The sequence below is a fragment of the Syngnathus scovelli genome, chromosome 8, assembly GCF_024217435.2.
Source record: "Syngnathus scovelli strain Florida chromosome 8, RoL_Ssco_1.2, whole genome shotgun sequence".
In the NCBI taxonomy this organism is placed as follows: domain Eukaryota; kingdom Metazoa; phylum Chordata; class Actinopteri; order Syngnathiformes; family Syngnathidae; genus Syngnathus; species Syngnathus scovelli.
Window position 1 is genome coordinate 277,738 of NC_090854.1, and position 21,766 is coordinate 299,503.

The window sequence follows — 21,766 nt, forward strand, 5'->3', positions numbered from 1 at the left end:
GCACCCGCCCGGCACATCCGGGAGGCCGTGCGCACGAGCCAAGTGGCCGAAAATAGCCCCCGCCGAGCGGATCGGCTGTTTATAAGCACCGCGGAGGTGGTCGCGGCGCCTCATTCGACTTCCAGCGGCCGGCGAGCTCGCGCACCCGCCCGGCACATCCGGGAGGCCGTGCGCACGAGCCAAGTGGCCGAAAATAGCCCCCGCCGAGCGGATCGGCTGTTTATAAGCACCGCGGAGGTGGTCGCGGCGCCTCATTCGACTTCCAGCGGCCGGCGAGCTCGCGCACCCGCCCGGCACATCCGGGAGGCCGTGCGCACGAGCCAAGTGGCCGAAAATAGCCCCCGCCGAGCGGATCGGCTGTTTATAAGCACCGCGGAGGTGGTCGCGGCGCCTCATTCGACTTCCAGCGCCGGCGAGCTCGCGCACCCGCCCGGCACATCCGGGAGGCCGTGCGCACGAGCCAAGTGGCCGAAAATAGCCCCCGCCGAGCGGATCGGCTGTTTATAAGCACCGCGGAGGTGGTCGCGACGCCTCATTCGACTTCCAGCGGCCGGCGAGCTCGCGCACCCGCCCGGCACATCCGGGAGGCCGTGCGCACGAGCCAAGTGGCCGAAAATAGCCCCCGCCGAGCGGATCGGCTGTTTATAAGCACCGCGGAGGTGGTCGCGGCGCCTCATTCGACTTCCGGCGAGCTCGCGCACCCGCCCGGCACATCCGGGAGGCCGTGCGCACGAGCCAAGTGGCCGAAAATAGCCCCCGCCGAGCGGATCGGCTGTTTATAAGCACCGCGGAGGTGGTCGCGGCGCCTCATTCGACTTCCAGCGGCCGGCGAGCTCGCGCACCCGCCCGGCACATCCGGGAGGCCGTGCGCACGAGCCAAGTGGCCGAAAATAGCCCCCGCCGAGCGGATCGGCTGTTTATAAGCACCGCGGAGGTGGTCGCGGCGCCTCATTCGACTTACAGCGGTCGGCGAGCTCGCGCACCCACCCGGCACATCCGGGAGGCCGTGCGCACGAGCCAAGTGGCCGAAAATAGCCCCCGCCGAGCGGATCGGCTGTTTATAAGCACCGCGGAGGTGGTCGCGGCGCCTCATTCGACTTCCAGCGGCCGGCGAGCTCGCGCACCCGCCCGGCACATCCGGGAGGCCGTGCGCACGAGCCAAGTGGCCGAAAATAGCCCCCGCCGAGCAGATCGGCTGTTTATAAGCACCGCGGAGGTGGTCGCGGCGCCTCATTCGACTTCCAGCGGCCGGCGAGCTCGCGCACCCGCCCGGCACATCCGGGAGGCCGTGCGCACGAGCCAAGTGGCCGAAAATAGCCCCCGCCGAGCGGATCGGCTGTTTATAAGCACCGCGGAGGTGGTCGCGGCGCCTCATTCGACTTCCAGCGGCCGGCGAGCTCGCGCACCCGCCCGGCACATCCGGGAGGCCGTGCGCACGAGCCAAGTGGCCGAAAATAGCCCCCGCCGAGCGGATCGGCGGTTTATAAGCACCGCGGAGGTGGTCGCGGCGCCTCATTCGACTTCCAGCGGCCGGCGAGATCGCGCACCCGCCCGGCACATCCGGGAGGCCGTGCGCACGAGCCAAGTGGCCGAAAATAGCCCCCGCCGAGCGGATCGGCTGTTTATAAGCACCGCGGAGGTGGTCGCGGCGCCTCATTCGACTTCCAGCGGCCGGCGAGCTCGCGCACCCGCCCGGCACATCCGGGAGGCCGTGCGCACGAGCCAAGTGGCCGAAAATAGCCCCCGCCGAGCGGATCGGCTGTTTATAAGCACCGCGGAGGTGGTCGCGGCGCCTCATTCGACTTCCGGCGAGCTCGCGCACCCGCCCGGCACATCCGGGAGGCCGTGCGCACGAGCCAAGTGGCCGAAAATAGCCCCCGCCGAGCGGATCGGCGGTTTATAAGCACCGCGGAGGTGGTCGCGGCGCCTCATTCGACTTCCAGCGGCCGGCGAGATCGCGCACCCGCCCGGCACATCCGGGAGGCCGTGCGCACGAGCCAAGTGGCCGAAAATAGCCCCCGCCGAGCGGATCGGCTGTTTATAAGCACCGCGGAGGTGGTCGCGGCGCCTCATTCGACTTCCAGCGGCCGGCGAGCTCGCGCACCCGCCCGGCACATCCGGGAGGCCGTGCGCACGAGCCAAGTGGCCGAAAATAGCCCCCGCCGAGCGGATCGGCTGTTTATAAGCACCGCGGAGGTGGTCGCGGCGCCTCATTCGACTTCCGGCGAGCTCGCGCACCCGCCCGGCACATCCGGGAGGCCGTGCGCACGAGCCAAGTGGCCGAAAATAGCCCCCGCCGAGCGGATCGGCTGTTTATAAGCACCGCGGAGGTGGTCGCGGCGCCTCATTCGACTTCCAGCGGCCGGCGAGCTCGCGCACCCGCCCGGCACATCCGGGAGGCCGTGCGCACGAGCCAAGTGGCCGAAAATAGCCCCCGCCGAGCGGATCGGCTGTTTATAAGCACCGCGGAGGTGGTCGCGGCGCCTCATTCGACTTACAGCGGTCGGCGAGCTCGCGCACCCGCCCGGCACATCCGGGAGGCCGTGCGCACGAGCCAAGTGGCCGAAAATAGCCCCCGCCGAGCGGATCGGCTGTTTATAAGCACCGCGGAGGTGGTCGCGGCGCCTCATTCGACTTCCAGCGGCCGGCGAGCTCGCGCACCCGCCCGGCACATCCGGGAGGCCGTGCGCACGAGCCAAGTGGCCGAAAATAGCCCCCGCCGAGCGGATCGGCTGTTTATAAGCACCGCGGAGGTGGTCGCGGCGCCTCATTCGACTTCCAGCGGCCGGCGAGCTCGCGCACCCGCCCGGCACATCCGGGAGGCCGTGCGCACGAGCCAAGTGGCCGAAAATAGCCCCCGCCGAGCGGATCGGCTGTTTATAAGCACCGCGGAGGTGGTCGCGGCGCCTCATTCGACTTCCAGCGGCCGGCGAGCTCGCGCACCCGCCCGGCACATCCGGGAGGCCGTGCGCACGAGCCAAGTGGCCGAAAATAGCCCCCGCCGAGCGGATCGGCTGTTTATAAGCACCGCGGAGGTGGTCGCGGCGCCTCATTCGACTTCCAGCGGCCGGCGAGCTCGCGCACCCGCCCGGCACATCCGGGAGGCCGTGCGCACGAGCCAAGTGGCCGAAAATAGCCCTCGCCGAGCGGATCGGCGGTTTATAAGCACCGCGGAGGTGGTCGCGGCGCCTCATTCGACTTCCAGCGGGCCGCGCACTCGCGCACGCCGCCCGGTTCAAATTTTCTAAGTGCAACGCACAATGAGATGCATGAGAAACGGCCTTGGTTACCATCACATTTGAAGCGATGAATACGAAGTTAAATTTTATGACTCGGTGTATAAGTCGAGGTCGATTTTTTTCGGTCGATTTTGGATCGAAAAAGGTCGACCAATACACCGGCAAATACGGTATATATACTTATTATAAATGTAGTATTTATTTATATTGATTTATTGTTTATTTATATATATAAAGGCAGGTCCGCAAAAATATTTCTGACGCGTAGCCGGTCCGTGGCGCAAGAAAGTTTGGGGACCACTAGTCTAAAAGAATCTGGCCGTAACTGGAATAGGGTTCTACGCGAATGCCCAACGGAAAAGTGAAGTGCACAAAACCTGCATTTGGCTGTATCAAAATAAATGTCATGAAAAAGGTAAAAACACTACATGGAAGCGCAATGTGTTGTGCTGGGTTCTTTTACAACTAAAGACTGCTGCTTTGAGTTCACAGGGAGCCATGCTCTTTATTCACTGTACATAGTCTGTCCTCTAGCGGTAAAAACGTGAACTGCAATGCTATGGCTGTCGCCACACAATGTAGGTTTTAAACTCGTGTTGTAGTTTCAGTGTCGGAGTTCAAACTAGGCTTGCAGTTTCCGAATGCCATTCGTGATGGGTGCTGTAAAAAGTTCTTGGCTTAAACGATTGAAGTGCACATAAGAAAAAAAAAAAAAAAAAAAAAAAGCTTACGGTAAATGGTATTCCCAGGCGGTGTCCCATCCAAGTACTAACCAGGCCCGACCCTGCTTAGCCTCCGAGGTCGGACGAGAGCGGGCGCTCTCAGGGTAGTATTGCCGTAAGCCGTGAGACCGCTCAGAATTTTTCATTTTATAGACACAATCGCCCCTGAAACCATGCCAAGCAGCGGCGGGACTTGATGGCTGTGGTAAAAGTTTCCTTTCACAATTGACGTGGGAAAAAAAAAAAAAAAGGCTTTCAGCACCTGGTATTCCCGGACGGTCACCCTTCCCTTTTGTTTTTTTTTTTTTGTTTTTTTTACAACCAGGGCCGAAACAGGCTTTCTTCCAAGGCTTTTGGTGTTTTCTGGAAACATGGCTATCATGAAAAGTTATTGACAGCTTTTTATGCGGTAGCACGAATTTGCCGTTGCGACCTGCATTTTGCTGAATCAAAATAAATGCCTTGAAAAGTTTAAAAACACTTCATGGAAGTCACTTCACTGGTTTCTTTTATATCAAACAAATTGTTTTAGGTTATTCACCTGACATGTTTCGGCGGTTTCTTCCGCCTTCATCAGAGTGTCACAGATGTGATGGTGACGCGTCTTTATCAGCTGATGGATCAACATGTCAGGTGAATAACCTAAAACAATTTGTTTGATATAAAAGAAACCAGTGAAGTGATTAAATAAGGAAAAACAGAATGAACTTAGTACAATTACTTCATGGAAGTGTTGTGTTGGGTTCTTTTACAAGTCAAGCCTGCTGCTTTGAGTTCACAGGGAGCCATGCTCACTGTACATAGTCTGCTCTCTAGCGGTAAAAAATTTAACTACAATGCTGTGGATGTCACCACATAATATAGCTTTCAAACTCGTGTTATAGTTTCAATGTCGGAGTTTAAATTAGGCTTGCTGTTTCCGGATGCCATTCGTGATGGGTGTTGTAAAAAATAGCTTCTTAAACGATTGAAGTGCACATAAGAAAAAGAAAAAGCTTACAGCACCTGGTATTCCCAGGCGGTCTCCCATCCAAGTACTAACCAGGCCCGACCCTGCTTAGCTTCCGAGATCGGACGAGATCGGGCGTTCTCAGGGTAGTATGGCCGTAAGCCGTGAGGTGACCCAACATTTTGCATTTTATAGACACAATCGCCCCTGAAACTAGCGAGCGAGCCAATGAAGCCTTCAAAACTGCTTCGGCACATGGAGACCAAGCATCCTGCATTAAAAAACAAACCTTAACCACTTCGGGTTTCATTGTCTCCGATTACGCCTGGATGGGACCGGCTCGTTTCTGAGAAACAAGCTCGGTGCTCCCAATAATTCAACGTAATGGTGACTTTTATTTTTATGTGGTTTATATTTGTTTTTATGCCAGTCGTATCATTTTATTTAATCCTATTTATATATATTTATTATAAATGTAGTATTTATTTATATAGATTTATTGTTTATTTATATATATAAAGGCAGGTCCGCAAAAATATTTCTGACGCGTAGCCGGTCCGTGGCGCAAGAAAGTTTGGGGACCACTAGTCTAAAAGAATCTGGCCGTAACTGGAATAGGGTTCTACGCGAATGCCCAACGGAAAAGTGAAGTGCACAAAACCTGCATTTGGCTGTATCAAAATAAATGTCATGAAAAAGGTAAAAACACTACATGGAAGCGCAATGTGTTGTGCTGGGTTCTTTTACAACTAAAGACTGCTGCTTTGAGTTCACAGGGAGCCATGCTCTTTATTCACTGTACATAGTCTGTCCTCTAGCGGTAAAAACGTGAACTGCAATGCTATGGCTGTCGCCACACAATGTAGGTTTTAAACTCGTGTTGTAGTTTCAGTGTCGGAGTTCAAACTAGGCTTGCAGTTTCCGAATGCCATTCGTGATGGGTGCTGTAAAAAGTTCTTGGCTTAAGCGATTGAAGTGCACATAAGAAAAAAAAAAAAAAAGCTTACGGTAAATGGTATTCCCAGGCGGTGTCCCATCCAAGTACTTACCAGGCCCGACCCTGCTTAGCCTCCGAGATCGGACGAGATCGGGCGCTCTCAGGGTAGTATGGCCGTAAGCCGTGAGACCGCTCAGAATATTTTTCATTTTATAGACACAATCGCCCCTGAAACCATGCCAAGCAGCGGCGGGACTTGATGGCTGTGGTAAAAGTTTCCTTTCACAATTGACGTGGGAAAAAAAAAAAAAAAAGGCTTTCAGCACCTGGTATTCCCGGACGGTCACCCTTCCCTTTTGTTTTTTTTTTTTTTTTTACAACCAGGGCCGAAACAGGCTTTCTTCCAAGGCTTTTGGTGTTTTCTGGAAACATGGCTATCATGAAAAGTTATTGACAGCTTTTTATGCGGTAGCACGAATTTGCCGTTGCGACCTGCATTTTGCTGAATCAAAATAAATGCCTTGAAAAGTTTAAAAACACTTCATGGAAGTGTTGTGTTGGGTTCTTTTACAAGTCAAGCCTGCTGCTTTGAGTTCACAGGGAGCCATGCTCACTGTACATAGTCTGCTCTCTAGCGGTAAAAAATTTAACTACAATGCTGTGGATGTCACCACATAATATAGCTTTCAAACTCGTGTTATAGTTTCAATGTCGGAGTTTAAATTAGGCTTGCTGTTTCCGGATGCCATTCGTGATGGGTGTTGTAAAAAATAGCTTCTTAAACGATTGAAGTGCACATAAGAAAAAGAAAAAGCTTACAGCACCTGGTATTCCCAGGCGGTCTCCCATCCAAGTACTAACCAGGCCCGACCCTGCTTAGCTTCCGAGATCGGACGAGATCGGGCGTTCTCAGGGTAGTATGGCCGTAAACCGTGAGGTGACCCAACATTTTGCATTTTATAGACACAATCGCCCCTGAAACTAGCGAGCGAGCCAATGAAGCCTTCAAAACTGCTTCGGCACATGGAGACCAAGCATCCTGCATTAAAAGACAAACCTTAACCACTTCGGGTTTCATTGTCTCCGATTACGCCTGGATGGGACCGGCTCGTTTCTGAGAAACAAGCTCGGTGCTCCCAATAATTCAACGTAATGGTGACTTTTATTTTTATGTGGTTTATATTTGTTTTTATGCCAGTCGTATCATTTTATTTAATCGTATTTACCGTATTTGCCGGTGTACAGGTCGACTCGGTGTATAAGTCGACCCCCTAAAATTCGACGGAAATTTACGATTTTATGATATATCCTTTGTATAAGTCGAGCTCAATTGTTGCATTATATTAAACTTCAAAATTCAATATGCGAAATTTATTGACGAAATGTGTTCAAATTCTGGGAGGCCGTGCGCATGCTGCTGTTTATAAGCACCGCGGAGGAGATCGCGGCCGGCGAGCTCGCGCACGCCGCCCGGCACCAACGGGAGGCCGGAAATAGCTCCAAGCCGAGCGGATCGGCACTTTATAAGCACCGCGGAGGAGATCGCGGCGCCTCATTCGACTTCCAGCGGCCGGCGAGCTCGCGCACCCGCCCGGCACATCCGGGAGGCCGTGCGCACGAGCCAAGTGGCCGAAAATAGCCCCCGCCGAGCGGATCGGCTGTTTATAAGCACCGCGGAGGTGGTCGCGGCGCCTCATTCGACTTCCAGCGGCCGGCGAGCTCGCGCACCCGCCCGGCACATCCGGGAGGCCGTGCGCACGAGCCAAGTGGCCGAAAATAGCCCCCGCCGAGCGGATCGGCTGTTTATAAGCACCGCGGAGGTGGTCGCGGCGCCTCATTCGACTTCCAGCGGCCGGCGAGCTCGCGCACCCGCCCGGCACATCCGGGAGGCCGTGCGCACGAGCCAAGTGGCCGAAAATAGCCCCCGCCGAGCGGATCGGCTGTTTATAAGCACCGCGGAGGTGGTCGCGGCGCCTCATTCGACTTCCAGCGGCCGGCGAGCTCGCGCACCCGCCCGGCACATCCGGGAGGCCGTGCGCACGAGCCAAGTGGCCGAAAATAGCCCCCGCCGAGCGGATCGGCTGTTTATAAGCACCGCGGAGGTGGTCGCGACGCCTCATTCGACTTCCAGCGGCCGGCGAGCTCGCGCACCCGCCCGGCACATCCGGGAGGCCGTGCGCACGAGCCAAGTGGCCGAAAATAGCCCCCGCCGAGCGGATCGGCTGTTTATAAGCACCGCGGAGGTGGTCGCGGCGCCTCATTCGACTTCCAGCGGCCGGCGAGCTCGCGCACCCGCCCGGCACATCCGGGAGGCCGTGCGCACGAGCCAAGTGGCCGAAAATAGCCCCCGCCGAGCGGATCGGCTGTTTATAAGCACCGCGGAGGTGGTCGCGGCGCCTCATTCGACTTCCAGCGGCCGGCGAGCTCGCGCACCCGCCCGGCACATCCGGGAGGCCGTGCGCACGAGCCAAGTGGCCGAAAATAGCCCCCGCCGAGCGGATCGGCTGTTTATAAGCACCGCGGAGGTGGTCGCGGCGCCTCATTCGACTTCCAGCGGCCAGCGAGCTCGCGCACCCTCCCGGCACATCCGGGAGGCCGTGCGCACGAGCCAAGTGGCCGAAAATAGCCCCCGCCGAGCGGATCGGCTGTTTATAAGCACCGCGGAGGTGGTCGCGGCGCCTCATTCGACTTCCAGCGGCCGGCGAGCTCGCGCACCCGACCGGCACATCCGGGAGGCCGTGCGCACGAGCCAAGTGGCCGAAAATAGCCCCCGCCGAGCGGATCGGCTGTTTATAAGCACCGCGGAGGTGGTCGCGGCGCCTCATTCGACTTCCGGCGGGCGGCGAGCTCGCGCACCCGCCCGGCACATCCGGGAGGCCGTGCGCACGAGCCAAGTGGCCGAAAATAGCCCCCGCCGAGCGGATCGGCTGTTTATAAGCACCGCGGAGGTGGTCGCGGCGCCTCATTCGACTTCCAGCGGCCGGCGAGCTCGCGCACCCGCCCGGCACATCCGGGAGGCCGTGCGCACGAGCCAAGTGGCCGAAAATAGCCCCCGCCGAGCGGATCGGCTGTTTATAAGCACCGCGGAGGTGGTCGCGGCGCCTCATTCGACTTCCAGCGGCCGGCGAGCTCGCGCACCCGCCCGGCACATCCGGGAGGCCGTGCGCACGAGCCAAGTGGCCGAAAATAGCCCCCGCCGAGCGGATCGGCTGTTTATAAGCACCGCGGAGGTGGTCGCGGCGCCTCATTCGACTTCAAGCGGCCGGCGAGCTCGCGCACCCGCCCGGCACATCCGGGAGGCCGTGCGCACGAGCCAAGTGGCCGAAAATAGCCCCCGCCGAGCGGATCGGCTGTTTATAAGCACCGCGGAGGTGGTCGCGGCGCCTCATTCGACTTCCAGCGGCCGGCGAGCTCGCGCACCCGCCCGGCACATCCGGGAGGCCGTGCGCACGAGCCAAGTGGCCGAAAATAGCCCCCGCCGAGCGGATCGGCTGTTTATAAGCACCGCGGAGGTGGTCGGGCGCCTCATTCGACTTCCAGCGGCCGGCGAGCTCGCGCACCCGCCCGGCACATCCGGGAGGCCGTGCGCACGAGCCAAGTGGCCGAAAATAGCCCCCGCCGAGCGGATCGGCTGTTTATAAGCACCGCGGAGGTGGTCGCGGCGCCTCATTCGACTTCCAGCGGCCGGCGAGCTCGCGCACCCGCCCGGCACATCCGGGAGGCCGTGCGCACGAGCCAAGTGGCCGAAAATAGCCCCCGCCGAGCGGATCGGCTGTTTATAAGCACCGCGGAGGTGGTCGCGGCGCCTCATTCGACTTCCAGCGGCCGGCGAGCTCGCGCACCCGCCCGGCACATCCGGGAGGCCGTGCGCACGAGCCAAGTGGCCGAAAATAGCCCCCGCCGAGCGGATCGGCTGTTTATAAGCACCGCGGAGGTGGTCGCGGCGCCTCATTCGACTTCCAGCGGCCGGCGAGCTCGCGCACCCGCCCGGCATATCCGGGAGGCCGTGCGCACGAGCCAAGTGGCCGAAAATAGCCCCCGCCGAGCGGATCGGCTGTTTATAAGCACCGAGGAGGTGGTCGCGGCGCCTCATTCGACTTCCAGCGGCCGGCGAGCCCGCGCACCCGCTCGGCACATCCGGGAGGCCGTGCGCACGAGCCAAGTGGCCGAAAATAGCCCCCGCCGAGCGGATCGGCTGTTTATAAGCACCGCGGAGGTGGTCGCGGCGCCTCATTCGACTTCCAGCGGCCGGCGAGCTCGCGCACCCGCCCGGCACATCCGGGAGGCCGTGCGCACAAGCCAAGTGGCCGAAAATAGCCCCCGCCGAGCGGATCGGCTGTTTATAAGCACCGCGGAGGTGGTCGCGGCGCCTCATTCGACTTCCAGCGGCCGGCGAGCTCGCGCACCCGCCCGGCACATCCGGGAGGCCGTGCGCACGAGCCAAGTGGCCGAAAATAGCCCCCGCCGAGCGGATCGGCTGTTTATAAGCACCGCGGAGGTGGTCGCGGCGCCTCATTCGACTTCCAGCGGCCGGCGAGCTCGCGCACCCGCCCGGCACATCCGGGAGGCCGTGCGCACGAGCCAAGTGGCCGAAAATAGCCCCCGCCGAGCGGATCGGCTGTTTATAAGCACCGCGGAGGTGGTCGGGCGCCTCATTCGACTTCCAGCGGCCGGCGAGCTCGCGCACCCGCCCGGCACATCCGGGAGGCCGTGCGCACGAGCCAAGTGGCCGAAAATAGCCCCCGCCGAGCGGATCGGCTGTTTATAAGCACCGCGGAGGTGGTCGCGGCGCCTCATTCGACTTCCAGCGGCCGGCGAGCTCGCGCACCCGCCCGGCACATCCGGGAGGCCGTGCGCACGAGCCAAGTGGCCGAAAATAGCCCCCGCCGAGCGGATCGGCTGTTTATAAGCACCGCGGAGGTGGTCGCGGCGCCTCATTCGACTTCCAGCGGCCGGCGAGCTCGCGCACCCGCCCGGCACATCCGGGAGGCCGTGCGCACGAGCCAAGTGGCCGAAAATAGCCCCCGCCGAGCGGATCGGCTGTTTATAAGCACCGCGGAGGTGGTCGCGGCGCCTCATTCGACTTCCAGCGGCCGGCGAGCTCGCGCACCCGCCCGGCATATCCGGGAGGCCGTGCGCACGAGCCAAGTGGCCGAAAATAGCCCCCGCCGAGCGGATCGGCTGTTTATAAGCACCGAGGAGGTGGTCGCGGCGCCTCATTCGACTTCCAGCGGCCGGCGAGCCCGCGCACCCGCCCGGCACATCCGGGAGGCCGTGCGCACGAGCCAAGTGGCCGAAAATAGCCCCCGCCGAGCGGATCGGCTGTTTATAAGCACCGCGGAGGTGGTCGCGGCGCCTCATTCGACTTCCAGCGGCCGGCGAGCTCGCGCACCCGCCCGGCACATCCGGGAGGCCGTGCGCACAAGCCAAGTGGCCGAAAATAGCCCCCGCCGAGCGGATCGGCTGTTTATAAGCACCGCGGAGGTGGTCGCGGCGCCTCATTCGACTTCCAGCGGCCGGCGAGCTCGCGCACCCGCCCGGCACATCCGGGAGGCCGTGCGCACGAGCCAAGTGGCCGAAAATAGCCCCCGCCGAGCGGATCGGCTGTTTATAAGCACCGCGGAGGTGGTCGCGGCGCCTCATTCGACTTCCAGCGGCCGGCGAGCTCGCGCACCCGCCCGGCACATCCGGGAGGCCGTGCGCACGAGCCAAGTGGCCGAAAATAGCCCCCGCCGAGCGGATCGGCTGTTTATAAGCACCGCGGAGGTGGTCGCGGCGCCTCATTCGACTTCCAGCGGCCGGCGAGCTCGCGCACCCGCCCGGCACATCCGGGAGGCCGTGCGCACAAGCCAAGTGGCCAAAAATAGCCCCCGCCGAGCGGATCGGCTGTTTATAAGCACCGCGGAGGTGGTCGCGGCGCCTCATTCGACTTCCAGCGGCCGGCGAGCTCGCGCACCCGCCCGGCACATCCGGGAGGCCGTGCGCACGAGCCAAGTGGCCGAAAATAGCCCCCGCCGAGCGGATCGGCTGTTTATAAGCACCGCGGAGGTGGTCGCGGCGCCTCATTCGACTTCCAGCGGCCGGCGAGCTCGCGCACCCGCCCGGCACATCCGGGAGGCTGTGCGCACGAGCCAAGTGGCCGAAAATAGCCCCCGCCGAGCGGATCGGCTGTTTATAAGCACCGCGGAGGTGGTCGCGGCGCCTCATTCGACTTCCAGCGGCCGGCGAGATCGCGCACCCGCCCGGCACATTCGGGAGGCCGTGCGCACGAGCCAAGTGGCCGAAAATAGCCCCCGCCGAGCGGATCGGCTGTTTATAAGCACCGCGGAGGTGGTCGCGGCGCCTCATTCGACTTCCAGCGGCCGGCGAGATCGCGCACCCGCCCGGCACATCCGGGAGGCCGTGCGCACGAGCCAAGTGGCCGAAAATAGCCCCCGCCGAGCGGATCGGCTGTTTATAAGCACCGCGGAGGTGGTCGCGGCGCCTCATTCGACTTCCAGCGGCCGGCGAGCTCGCGCACTCGCCCGGCACATCCGGGAGGCCGTGCGCACGAGCCAAGTGGCCGAAAATAGCCCCCGCCGAGCGGATCGGCTGTTTATAAGCACCGCGGAGGTGGTCGCGGCGCCTCATTCGACTTCCGGCGAGCTCGCGCACCCGCCCGGCACATCCGGGAGGCCGTGCGCACGAGCCAAGTGGCCGAAAATAGCCCCCGCCGAGCGGATCGGCTGTTTATAAGCACCGCGGAGGTGGTCGCGGCGCCTCATTCGACTTCCAGCGGCCGGCGAGCTCGCGCACCCGCCCGGCACATCCGGGAGGCCGTGCGCACGAGCCAAGTGGCCGAAAATAGCCCCCGCCGAGCGGATCGGCTGTTTATAAGCACCGCGGAGGTGGTCGCGGCGCCTCATTCGACTTACAGCGGTCGGCGAGCTCGCGCACCCGCCCGGCACATCCGGGAGGCCGTGCGCACGAGCCAAGTGGCCGAAAATAGCCCCCGTCGAGCGGATCGGCTGTTTATAAGCACCGCGGAGGTGGTCGCGGCGCCTCATTCGACTTCCAGCGGCCGGCGAGCTCGCGCACCCGCCCGGCACATCCGGGAGGCCGTGCGCACGAGCCAAGTGGCCGAAAATAGCCCCCGCCGAGCGGATCGGCTGTTTATAAGCACCGCGGAGGTGGTCGCGGCGCCTCATTCGACTTCCAGCGGCCGGCGAGCTCGCGCACCCGCCCGGCACATCCGGGAGGCCGTGCGCACGAGCCAAGTGGCCGAAAATAGCCCCCGCCGAGCGGATCGGCTGTTTATAAGCACCGCGGAGGTGGTCGCGGCGCCTCATTCGACTTCCAGCGGCCGGCGAGCTCGCGCACCCGCCCGGCACATCCGGGAGGCCGTGCGCACGAGCCAAGTGGCCGAAAATAGCCCCCGCCGAGCGGATCGGCGGTTTATAAGCACCGCGGAGGTGGTCGCGGCGCCTCATTCGACTTCCAGCGGCCGGCGAGCTCGCGCACCCGCCCGGCACATCCGGGAGGCCGTGCGCACGAGCCAAGTGGCCGAAAATAGCCCCCGCCGAGCGGATCGGCTGTTTATAAGCACCGCGGAGGTGGTCGCGGCGCCTCATTCGACTTCCAGCGGCCGGCGAGATCGCGCACCCGCCCGGCACATCCGGGAGGCCGTGCGCACGAGCCAAGTGGCCGAAAATAGCCCCCGCCGAGCGGATCGGCTGTTTATAAGCACCGCGGAGGTGGTCGCGGCGCCTCATTCGACTTCCAGCGGCCGGCGAGCTCGCGCACCCGCCCGGCACATCCGGGAGGCCGTGCGCACGAGCCAAGTGGCCGAAAATAGCCCCCGCCGAGCGGATCGGCTGTTTATAAGCACCGCGGAGGTGGTCGCGGCGCCTCATTCGACTTCCGGCGAGCTCGCGCACCCGCCCGGCACATCCGGGAGGCCGTGCGCACGAGCCAAGTGGACGAAAATAGCCCCCGCCGAGCGGATCGGCTGTTTATAAGCACCGCGGAGGTGGTCGCGGCGCCTCATTCGACTTCCAGCGGCCGGCGAGCTCGCGCACCCGCCCGGCACATCCGGGAGGCCATGCGCACGAGCCAAGTGGCCGAAAATAGCCCCCGCCGAGCGGATCGGCTGTTTATAAGCACCGCGGAGGTGGTCGCGGCGCCTCATTCGACTTACAGCGGTCGGCGAGCTCGCGCACCCGCCCGGCACATCCGGGAGGCCGTGCGCACGAGCCAAGTGGCCGAAAATAGCCCCCGCCGAGCGGATCGGCTGTTTATAAGCACCGCGGAGGTGGTCGCGGCGCCTCATTCGACTTCCAGCGGCCGGCGAGCTCGCGCACCCGCCCGGCACATCCGGGAGGCCGTGCGCACGAGCCAAGTGGCCGAAAATAGCCCCCGCCGAGCGGATCGGCTGTTTATAAGCACCGCGGAGGTGGTCGCGGCGCCTCATTCGACTTCCAGCGGCCGGCGAGCTCGCGCACCCGCCCGGCACATCCGGGAGGCCGTGCGCACGAGCCAAGTGGCCGAAAATAGCCCCCGCCGAGCGGATCGGCTGTTTATAAGCACCGCGGAGGTGGTCGCGGCGCCTCATTCGACTTCCAGCGGCCGGCGAGCTCGCGCACCCGCCCGGCACATCCGGGAGGCCGTGCGCACGAGCCAAGTGGCCGAAAATAGCCCCCGCCGAGCGGATCGGCGGTTTATAAGCACCGCGGAGGTGGTCGCGGCGCCTCATTCGACTTCCAGCGGCCGGCGAGATCGCGCACCCGCCCAGCACATCCGGGAGGCCGTGCGCACGAGCCAAGTGGCCGAAAATACCCCCCGCCGAGCGGATCGGCTGTTTATAAGCACCGCGGAGGTGGTCGCGGCGCCTCATTCGACTTCCAGCGGCCGGCGAGCTCGCGCACCCGCCCGGCACATCCGGGAGGCCGTGCGCACGAGCCAAGTGGCCGAAAATAGCCCCCGCCGAGCGGATCGGCTGTTTATAAGCACCGCGGAGGTGGTCGCGGCGCCTCATTCGACTTCCGGCGAGCTCGCGCACCCGCCCGGCACATCCGGGAGGCCGTGCGCACGAGCCAAGTGGCCGAAAATAGCCCCAGCCGAGCGGATCGGCTGTTTATAAGCACCGCGGAGGTGGTCGCGGCGCCTCATTCGACTTCCAGCGGCCGGCGAGCTCGCGCACCCGCCCGGCACATCCGGGAGGCCGTGCGCACGAGCCAAGTGGCCGAAAATAGCCCCCGCCGAGCGGATCGGCTGTTTATAAGCACCGCGGAGGTGGTCGCGGCGCCTCATTCGACTTACAGCGGTCGGCGAGCTCGCGCACCCGCCCGGCACATCCGGGAGGCCGTGCGCACGAGCCAAGTGGCCGAAAATAGCCCCCGCCGAGCGGATCGGCTGTTTATAAGCACCGCGGAGGTGGTCGCGGCGCCTCATTCGACTTCCAGCGGCCGGCGAGCTCGCGCACCCGCCCGGCACATCCGGGAGGCCGTGCGCACGAGCCAAGTGGCCGAAAATAGCCCCCGCCGAGCGGATCGGCTGTTTATAAGCACCGCGGAGGTGGTCGCGGCGCCTCATTCGACTTCCAGCGGCCGGCGAGCTCGCGCACCCGCCCGGCACATCCGGGAGGCCGTGCGCACGAGCCAAGTGGCCGAAAATAGCCCCCGCCGAGCGGATCGGCTGTTTATAAGCACCGCGGAGGTGGTCGCGGCGCCTCATTCGACTTCCAGCGGCCGGCGAGCTCGCGCACCCGCCCGGCACATCCGGGAGGCCGTGCGCACGAGCCAAGTGGCCGAAAATAGCCCCCGCCGAGCGGATCGGCGGTTTATAAGCACCGCGGAGGTGTTCGCGGCGCCTCATTCGACTTCCAGCGGGCCGCGCACTCGCGCACGCCGCCCGGTTCAAATTTTCTAAGTGCAACGCACAATGAGATGCATGAGAAACGGCCTTGGTTACCATCACATTTGAAGCGATGAAGTTAAATTTTATGACTCGGTGTATAAGTCGAGGTCGATTTTTTTCGGTCGATTTTGGATCGAAAAAGGTCGACCAATACACCGGCAAATACGGTATATATACTTATTATAAATGTAGTATTTATTTATATTGATTTATTGTTTATTTATATATATAAAGGCAGGTCCGCAAAAATATTTCTGACGCGTAGCCGGTCCGTGGCGCAAGAAAGGTTGGGGACCACTAGTCTAAAAGAATCTGGCCGTAACTGGAATAGGGTTCTACGCGAATGCCCAACGGAAAAGTGAAGTGCACAAAACCTGCATTTGGCTGTATCAAAATAAATGTCATGAAAAAGGTAAAAACACTACATGGAAGCGCAATGTGTTGTGCTGGGTTCTTTTACAAGTAAAGACTGCTGCTTTGAGTTCACAGGGAGCCATGCTCTTTATTCACTGTACATAGAGGTTTTGAACTCGTGTTGTAGTTTCAGTGTCGGAGTTCAAACTAGGCTTGCAGTTTCCGAATGCCATTCGTGATGGGTGTTGTAAAAAGGTCTTGGCTTAAACGATTGAAGTGCACATAAGAAAAAAAAAAAAAAAAAAAAAGAGCTTGAAGTGCACATAAGAAAAAGAAAACGCTTACAGCACCTGGTATTCCCAGGCAGTCTCCCATCCAAGTACTAACCAGGCCCGACCCTGCTTAGCTTCCGAGATAAGACGAGATCAGGCGTTCTCAGGGTAGTATGGCCGTAAGCCGTGAGGTGACCCAACATTTTGCATTTTATAGACACAATCGCCCCTGAAACGCGAGCAAGCCAATGAAGCCTTCAAAACTGCTTCGGCACATGGAGACCAAGCATCCTGCATTAAAAAACAAACCTTAACCACTTCGGGTTTCATTGTCTCCGATTACGCCTGGATGGGACCGGCTCGTTTCTGAGAAACAAGCTCGGTGCTCCCAATAATTCAACGTAATGGTGACTTTTATTTTTATGTGGTTTATATTTGTTTTTATGCCAGTCGTATCATTTTATTTAATCCTATTTATATATATTTATTATAAATGTAGTATTTATTTATATAGATTTATTGTTTATTTATATATATAAAGGCAGGTCCGCAAAAATATTTCTGACGCGTAGCCGGTCCGTGGCGCAAGAAAGTTTGGGGACCACTAGTCTAAAAGAATCTGGCCGTAACTGGAATAGGGTTCTACGCGAATGCCCAACGGAAAAGTGAAGTGCACAAAACCTGCATTTGGCTGTATCAAAATAAATGTCATGAAAAAGGTAAAAACACTACATGGAAGCGCAATGTGTTGTGCTGGGTTCTTTTACAAGTAAAGACTGCTGCTTTGAGTTCACAGGGAGCCATGCTCTTTATTCACTGTACATAGTCTGTCCTCTAGCGGTAAAAACGTGAACTGCAATGCTATGGCTGTCGCCACACAATGTAGGTTTTAAACTCGTGTTGTAGTTTCAGTGTCGGAGTTCAAACTAGGCTTGCAGTTTCCGAATGCCATTCGTGATGGGTGCTGTAAAAAGTTCTTGGCTTAAACGATTGAAGTGCACATAAGAAAAAAAAAAAAAAAAAAAAAGCTTACGGTAACTGGTATTCCCAGGCGGTCTCCCATCCAAGTACTAACCAGGCCCGACCCTGCTTAGCCTCCGAGGTCGGACGAGAGCGGGCGCTCTCAGGGTAGTATTGCCGTAAGCCGTGAGACCGCTCAGAATTTTTCATTTTATAGACACAATCGCCCCTGAAACCATGCCAAGCAGCGGCGGGACTTGATGGCTGTGGTAAAAGTTTCCTTTCACAATTGACGTGGGAAAAAAAAAAAAAAAAGGCTTTCAGCACCTGGTATTCCCGGACGGTCACCCTTCCCTTTTGTTTTTTTTTTTTGTTTTTTTTACAACCAGGGCCGAAACAGGCTTTCTTCCAAGGCTTTTGGTGTTTTCTGGAAACATGGCTATCATGAAAAGTTATTGACAGCTTTTTATGCGGTAGCACGAATTTGCCGTTGCGACCTGCATTTTGCTGAATCAAAATAAATGCCTTGAAAAGTTTAAAAACACTTCATGGAAGTCACTTCACTGGTTTCTTTTATATCAAACAAATTGTTTTAGGTTATTCACCTGACATGTTTCGGCGGTTTCTTCCGCCTTCATCAGAGTGTCACAGATGTGATGGTGACGCGTCTTTATCAGCTGATGGATCAACATGTCAGGTGAATAACCTAAAACAATTTGTTTGATATAAAAGAAACCAGTGAAGTGATTAAATAAGGAAAAACAGAATGAACTTAGTACAATTACTTCATGGAAGTGTTGTGTTGGGTTCTTTTACAAGTCAAGCCTGCTGCTTTGAGTTCACAGGGAGCCATGCTCACTGTACATAGTCTGCTCTCTAGCGGTAAAAAATTTAACTACAATGCTGTGGATGTCACCACATAATATAGCTTTCAAACTCGTGTTATAGTTTCAATGTCGGAGTTTAAATTAGGCTTGCTGTTTCCGGATGCCATTCGTGATGGGTGTTGTAAAAAATAGCTTCTTAAACGATTGAAGTGCACATAAGAAAAAGAAAAAGCTTACAGCACCTGGTATTCCCAGGCGGTCTCCCATCCAAGTACTAACCAGGCCCGACCCTGCTTAGCTTCCGAGATCGGACGAGATCGGGCGTTCTCAGGGTAGTATGGCCGTAAGCCGTGAGGTGACCCAACATTTTGCATTTTATAGACACAATCGCCCCTGAAACTAGCGAGCGAGCCAATGAAGCCTTCAAAACTGCTTCGGCACATGGAGACCAAGCATCCTGCATTAAAAAACAAACCTTAACCACTTCGGGTTTCATTGTCTCCGATTACGCCTGGATGGGACCGGCTCGTTTCTGAGAAACAAGCTCGGTGCTCCCAATAATTCAACGTAATGGTGACTTTTATTTTTATGTGGTTTATATTTGTTTTTATGCCAGTCGTATCATTTTATTTAATCGTATTTACCGTATTTGCCGGTGTACAGGTCGACTCGGTGTATAAGTCGACCCCCTAAAATTCGACGGAAATTTACGATTTTATGATATATCCTTTGTATAAGTCGAGCTCAATTGTTGCATTATATTAAACTTCAAAATTCAATATGCGAAATTTATTGACGAAATGTGTTCAAATTCTGGGAGGCCGTGCGCATGCTGCTGTTTATAAGCACCGCGGAGGAGATCGCGGCCGGCGAGCTCGCGCACGCCGCCCGGCACCAACGGGAGGCCGGAAATAGCTCCAAGCCGAGCGGATCGGCACTTTATAAGCACCGCGGAGGAGATCGCGGCGCCTCATTCGACTTCCAGCGGCCGGCGAGCTCGCGCACCCGCCCGGCACATCCGGGAGGCCGTGCGCACGAGCCAAGTGGCCGAAAATAGCCCCCGCCGAGCGGATCGGCTGTTTATAAGCACCGCGGAGGTGGTCGCGGCGCCTCATTCGACTTCCAGCGGCCGGCGAGCTCGCGCACCCGCCCGGCACATCCGGGAGGCCGTGCGCACGAGCCAAGTGGCCGAAAATAGCCCCCGCCGAGCGGATCGGCTGTTTATAAGCACCGCGGAGGTGGTCGCGGCGCCTCATTCGACTTCCAGCGGCCGGCGAGCTCGCGCACCCGCCCGGCACATCCGGGAGGCCGTGCGCACGAGCCAAGTGGCCGAAAATAGCCCCCGCCGAGCGGATCGGCTGTTTATAAGCACCGCGGAGGTGGTCGCGGCGCCTCATTCGACTTCCAGCGGCCGGCGAGCTCGCGCACCCGCCCGGCACATCCGGGAGGCCGTGCGCACGAGCCAAGTGGCCGAAAATAGCCCCCGCCGAGCGGATCGGCTGTTTATAAGCACCGCGGAGGTGGTCGCGACGCCTCATTCGACTTCCAGCGGCCGGCGAGCTCGCGCACCCGCCCGGCACATCCGGGAGGCCGTGCGCACGAGCCAAGTGGCCGAAAATAGCCCCCGCCGAGCGGATCGGCTGTTTATAAGCACCGCGGAGGTGGTCGCGGCGCCTCATTCGACTTCCAGCGGCCGGCGAGCTCGCGCACCCGCCCGGCACATCCGGGAGGCCGTGCGCACGAGCCAAGTGGCCGAAAATAGCCCCCGCCGAGCGGATCGGCTGTTTATAAGCACCGCGGAGGTGGTCGCGGCGCCTCATTCGACTTCCAGCGGCCGGCGAGCTCGCGCACCCGCCCGGCACATCCGGGAGGCCGTGCGCACGAGCCAAGTGGCCGAAAATAGCCCCCGCCGAGCGGATCGGCTGTTTATAAGCAGCGCGGAGGTGGTCGCGGCGCCTCATTCGACTTCCAGCGGCCAGCGAGCTCGCGCACCCGCCCGGCACATCCGGGAGGCCGTGCGCACGAGCCAAGTGGCCGAAAATAGCCCCCGCCGAGCGGATCGGCTGTTTATAAGCACCGCGGAGGTGGTCGCGGCGCCTCATTCGACTTCCAGCGGCCGGCGAGCTCGCGCACCCGCCCGGCACATCCGGGAGGCCGTGCGCACGAGCCAAGTGGCCGAAAATAGCCCCCGCCGAGCGGATCGGCTGTTTATAAGCACCGCGGAGGTGGTCGCGTCGCCTCATTCGACTTCCGGCGAGCTCGCGCACCCGCCCGGCACATCCGGGAGGCCGTGCGCACGAGCCAAGTGGCCGAAAATAGCCCCCGCCGAGCGGATCGGCTGTTTATAAGCACCGCGGAGGTGGTCGCGGCGCCTCATTCGACTTCCAGCGGCCGGCGAGCTCGCGCACCCGCCCGGCACATCCGGGAGGCCGTGCGCACGAGCCAAGTGGCCGAAAATAGCCCCCGCCGAGCGGATCGGCTGTTTATAAGCACCGCGGAGGTGGTCGCGGCGCCTCATTCGACTTACAGCGGTCGGCGAGCTCGCGCACCCGCCCGGCACATCCGGGAGGCCGTGCGCACGAGCCAAGTGGCCGAAAATAGCCCCCGCCGAGCGGATCGGCTGTTTATAAGCACCGCGGAGGTGGTCGCGGCGCCTCATTCGACTTCCAGCGGCCGGCGAGCTCGCGCACCCGCCCGGCACATCCGGGAGGCCGTGCGCACGAGCCAAGTGGCCGAAAATAGCCCCCGCCGAGCAGATCGGCTGTTTATAAGCACCGCGGAGGTGGTCGCGGCGCCTCATTCGACTTCCAGCGGCCGGCGAGCTCGCGCACCCGCCCGGCACATCCGGGAGGCCGTGCGCACGAGCCAAGTGGCCGAAAATAGCCCCCGCCGAGCGGATCGGCTGTTTATAAGCACCGCGGAGGTGGTCGCGGCGCCTCATTCGACTTCCAGCGGCCGGCGAGCTCGCGCACCCGCCCGGCACATCCGGGAGGCCGTGCGCACGAGCCAAGTGGCCGAAAATAGCCCCCGCCGAGCGGATCGGCGGTTTATAAGCACCGCGGAGGTGGTCGCGGCGCCTCATTCGACTTCCAGCGGCCGGCGAGATCGCGCACCCGCCCGGCACATCCGGGAGGCCGTGCGCACGAGCCAAGTGGCCGAAAATAGCCCCCGCCGAGCGGATCGGCTGTTTATAAGCACCGCGGAGGTGGTCGCGGCGCCTCATTCGACTTCCAGCGGCCGGCGAGCTCGCGCACCCGCCCGGCACATCCGGGAGGCCGTGCGCACGAGCCAAGTGGCCGAAAATAGCCCCCGCCGAGCGGATCGGCTGTTTATAAGCACCGCGGAGGTGGTCGCGGCGCCTCATTCGACTTCCGGCGAGCTCGCGCACCCGCCCGGCACATCCGGGAGGCCGTGCGCACGAGCCAAGTGGCCGAAAATAGCCCCCGCCGAGCGGATCGGCGGTTTATAAGCACCGCGGAGGTGGTCGCGGCGCCTCATTCGACTTCCAGCGGCCGGCGAGATCGCGCACCCGCCCGGCACATCCGGGAGGCCGTGCGCACGAGCCAAGTGGCCGAAAATAGCCCCCGCCGAGCGGATCGGCTGTTTATAAGC

General features: G+C 60.4%; 4 non-coding genes and 3 pseudogenes across 4 annotated transcripts; all 7 read right to left on the reverse strand.

Annotated features, from left to right (window-relative positions):
- Positions 1–3,963: 3,963 nt before the first annotated feature.
- Positions 3,964–4,082, reverse strand: LOC125974381 (5S ribosomal RNA; annotated as a pseudogene).
- Positions 4,083–4,954: 872 nt separating this feature from the next.
- On the reverse strand, positions 4,955–5,073 carry LOC125974349 (5S ribosomal RNA). Its single transcript, XR_007483509.1, has one exon. It is a non-coding gene; the product is annotated as a 5S ribosomal RNA (ribosomal RNA).
- An 837-nt stretch (positions 5,074–5,910) lies between these two features.
- Positions 5,911–6,029, reverse strand: LOC125974350 (5S ribosomal RNA; annotated as a pseudogene).
- Positions 6,030–6,659: 630 nt separating this feature from the next.
- Positions 6,660–6,778, reverse strand: LOC125974432 (5S ribosomal RNA). Its single transcript, XR_007483551.1, has one exon. It is a non-coding gene; the product is annotated as a 5S ribosomal RNA (ribosomal RNA).
- A 9,655-nt stretch (positions 6,779–16,433) lies between these two features.
- Positions 16,434–16,552, reverse strand: LOC125974333 (5S ribosomal RNA). Its single transcript, XR_007483503.1, has one exon. It is a non-coding gene; the product is annotated as a 5S ribosomal RNA (ribosomal RNA).
- An 841-nt stretch (positions 16,553–17,393) lies between these two features.
- On the reverse strand, positions 17,394–17,512 carry LOC125974365 (5S ribosomal RNA; annotated as a pseudogene).
- Positions 17,513–18,384: 872 nt separating this feature from the next.
- Positions 18,385–18,503, reverse strand: LOC125974360 (5S ribosomal RNA). Its single transcript, XR_007483510.1, has one exon. It is a non-coding gene; the product is annotated as a 5S ribosomal RNA (ribosomal RNA).
- Between the last annotated feature and the right edge of the window lie 3,263 nt (positions 18,504–21,766).